Here is a 4,125-nt window from a genome sequence, read left to right as displayed (position 1 = left end):
GGGGTATTGTAAGGCAGATGCTTGTCTGGTTGAATCCTAAAGTCCCAGAGCACTTTAGCTTTTCCAGTTTTTATACTGCTACACGCTCGAAACGAGTTCTTGCTCGCAGGCAAATGGTATTTCTTGCAGATATTTCAATGTACCATTTATATTAATTTCCTGCATTCCTTTATTTGTGCAACTTAAGTAGTATACCTAATGTTCTTGTCTCCTGAGGGGGGGGGGAGAGAGAGAGAGAGAGAGAGAGAGGGAGGGAGGGAGGGAGGGAGGGAGGGAGGGAGGGAGGGAGGGAGAGAGAGAGAGAGAGAGAGAGAGAGAGAGAGAGAGAGAGAGAGAGAGAGAGAGAGAGATGATAGAGAGATATTCCCATATATTCCAGTGCACCGTTGTTGCTGCTTTGTCATGCTGTTATTTGTAGTCACTCTGTGCGATATATAAAGACAGATATACACCAGAGGTGGGTTCATACCAGTTCGCACCTATTCGGTAGAACCGGTTCGTCATCTCTACCGAACCGGTTAGAAGAGGTTCCACCAGTGGACCTGGAAAGCAGGCCACACCTACAGAAGAGGTTCCAAAAATTTTGAAACCCACCACTGGCAAGGATCTTGTAACTTGACAGCTTTAAGACTTGCATGCTTCAATGCCAGAGTTTCTGAATAGCTACTTGGACCGACCTAAGTACTAATTCATAATTTCATATCCGGTCACATGGGCGGCAAGCCACTCCCATCGGTCACATGGGTGGCAAGCCACTCCCACAAAGGAGGCCACACCCACAGAGTAGGTTCCAACAATTTTTGAAACCCACCACTGATATACACATATACATGCACACACACACATTATGAATTGAAGGATGATTCTCAAAAATCTAATACATACTTCTAAAATGCTTATAGGTAACAAAAGCTGAAGTTTTAGCAATTTGATTCTTTTTTCATGCTTATATTGGAGCAGAAAAACTAGAACTACTGAGCAAGGGGAATTACTGTTATTTGTGTACTCTTGTAAGACCACCTGCTACAGGAAAAATGCGACACATTGCATGCAAACCTGGCCATAGTTTTATCTGCTTTTTTAAAAAGATATTAAGCAACTATTAAGTGATCTTGTTTTGATGTTGGGTTCTTTACCTTGATGCCTTGCTTTGTGTGGTGACTTCTGGCAGGAAGGAGTGATAGAAATTGTAAGAAATAAATTATTCTGAGTAAAGAAAATATAATCTATTAAGTAACCCATAGGTATAAAATGTATACATTTAACAAATGAACTCTTCAGAAATCTGTTGAACTTATAATTGATACTTGAAGAGAAAATTGAAAAGCAACTCTTACGTTTCTTAAAACAGCACCTCGAAGAATTACTCCATTTTATAAAATGTAGATTCGCGCTCAGAGTCCCTTTTTCATAAAAATATACCTTTAGGCTTTTCCCAAAATGTGTTCCCTGACCGGGAATCGAACCCGGGCCGCGGCGGTGAGAGCGCCGAATCCTAACCACTAGACCACCAGGGAAGTTGAGAAATAGGCTTCTTAAAAGACTTATCAGGCAATATTGCCATTTTTTTGACGCTGCTTTTTAATAGTTTCCTCTTTTATAGCAACCTTCCTCTAAATTTCACTATCTTCAAAATCAGTTCTTTTATATACTATAAGTACGTAACAAAATAAATCTCTAATCAAGGCATTGCCAGTTTAATAAACTCCCCAGCTTAACTACTAACACTGTATCTTTCGTTCTGGGAATATCACTTTAACCTACAAATTAATGGAAAGAAACGCGCTTTTTTTCATCGATCCAGAGGATACTTGCTTATTTTTTTCAGAGGCGGCTGCATCCATTCCCGAACGGATCGACTGAGGGATAAAATGATCTGGAAAGACATGGGACGTTTGAGGATGGCGCTTATCTTTGAAGAAAAAGCCAAATTCCAAATAAGTTTCGAAAGTAAATGTTTTTAGAACCCCCATTTCTCAGTATCACACGTTGAAAGTATTTCATTTGTGATTCCCGTTTCATACCTCTCCTATATTTCCTATTCTCATTTCCTTTTTTTTTTTTTTTTTTGGTATTTGCCTCAATATGAGAACGCCAAAGAGGTTGCCAAACAGACTAGCTGAATGTGACCATTAGGAGTCGAGGACCACTTGAAACAGGCTTTTATTTTTAATTAAATGTTAAGTTGTCTTGCTCCTATTTATGATCAATCGTAAATAGTCATCTTTACCTTTTGGCATGAAGTAGAGATTTCCAGTAATTAAGGAAGAAAAACAAACAAACACAATTAATTAAAGCTGCTAAAAGCCCGGTTTATTTGGAAGACATGAATAAAGCCACTCAAATCCTGTTGACCAGAAAACATCTTCCACATCTGTTTTGTCCAGAGCAGTGGTCTCTCTGCTCAGCTGATTCCATTCAACAAAGGGGAGAATTTGCTGGCATCACCATAAATGGTGGTGTCTATGTTGTCTAGGAAGATGATTGAAGATGGGCATCTTAAGACAGTGATGGGTTACAGGTTTCAGTGGATTCCCTAAGGCAGCAAAATATTTTAAAGTCTCTAGGATATTTTTTAAGATCTTTGGTCTTCTCCCTTGGGCTCCCTGCGGGAGAAGGGAGGATGCTTCTCTAAGCACATTCAGTGCTGGTGGACTCGGCCGAGTGCTTGGCCAATTCCTTTGTCATGGCTTCCTTCAAGGCAGCTTGCACATCTGTGCCGCTGATGTTGGACAGCTCGTTCTTCTTGCTCAAATTCTCCACCTCTGTGGCCACATGGTCATAGACATCAGTCAGCAAGGTCTTCATCAGGCTCCTGGCCTTGGCCTCCATCCGCACCTTGGGCATCTGCCGAAGGACCTTGGCGGCAAAGAGCCTTGGGGAGCAGATCCTCTCTGGACCACTGTCCACTGACTTGGGGGCAGAGGACTGCTTGACCCGACGCTTAGGACGAGTCTGGTGCTTCTTCTGTTTCCTAGGCTGCAGTTTCTTCTGCTTCCGCTTAGCTAGTTGGCGCTTCTTTTGGATTTTCTTTCTCCTTGCATCTCTGACTTTCCTTTTGCCTTGCTGTTTGGCAGCCATTGTTCTTTTCTCTTGAAGCCTCTGCCTGAAATGTCACCAGGCTTTTGCCAGACAAAATCACTTATAGACAATAACATGCAAATGAGAGATCTGTATGGAGTGTGCTGATTGGGTAGCCTTACCTTCATCGTATCCATGGAGGCATTGTTACAACGGACAGGATTGTGATCTAATTTTTGTAATCTTCAAGAAATGAAATTTAACTCTGCCACTATTTCCTGGTTCAAGGATTTCCTGACCATATTTAAATTTTTGCAATGAAAATTCATTTTTACTACCTTCACTGTGTATCCTAGTTTCCAGTTCTTCACCCTCAACTCTTGCTCTTATTCCCAAAATCAACTTATCTTTAAACACAAAATACCATAATATTTTGAGTATATGACTGTCTTTACAATTTGTTTACCATTTTCTTAGCTGGCTACAAATGTAGTATGCAGTAGCCTAATATTTGGGGTGAATGGTATTTTACCAAATGTGTCTGCTATATTTCAGTGAGCTGTTCAACAGACAAAGCATCTTCTTAGAAAGAAATTAGAGATAAACTCCACAGAAAACAATTTTTTCACATGGGAAAAGTCCAAGAAAGATACTTGTTCCCCCTTCGTGAAGAAGTGAAAATAAGAGATAGAAGCTGCTATGATTATTCAGACATATTTAAAATAATCATAACAAGCAATAATTCCAAGACAATTTATATGCCGAAGTTTGAATTGCTGTCTTTATTTACTTTAGTGCAAGCCTGAACCACCTCCTATTATTCTTTCCAATTGTTAATTGTTATGAAGATCAAGTTTCCATACTTCAATTCAGCATTTGAAATATGCTAATTTGTAGCTGCGCAATAGCTATAATGAGATTCCAAATAACTACATCAAAGATCTGATCAAGCATTCCATTCTTGATAAAATTCCAAAAGCATCAATTTATATGAAAGTTTAATTACAACCTTCATTATACCATCTACCTACACATTAGCTTTCCGGAGAATTTTGGCAAATATTCTAATTGTTATCATTTTGAAGTGGCCTGTATACCCAATCT

The 4,125-nt window shown here is 39.7% G+C and overlaps 1 non-coding gene across 1 annotated transcript; it reads right to left on the bottom strand.

Annotated features, from left to right (window-relative positions):
- Positions 1-1,445: 1,445 nt before the first annotated feature.
- TRNAE-CUC lies at positions 1,446-1,517 on the bottom strand. The gene has a single exon. It is a non-coding gene; the product is annotated as a tRNA-Glu (tRNA).
- Between the last annotated feature and the right edge of the window lie 2,608 nt (positions 1,518-4,125).

The sequence above is a fragment of the Thamnophis elegans genome, chromosome 2, assembly GCF_009769535.1.
Source record: "Thamnophis elegans isolate rThaEle1 chromosome 2, rThaEle1.pri, whole genome shotgun sequence".
NCBI classification, from domain to species: Eukaryota; Metazoa; Chordata; class Lepidosauria; order Squamata; family Colubridae; genus Thamnophis; species Thamnophis elegans.
This window is presented reverse-complemented; position numbering and strand designations above follow the sequence as displayed.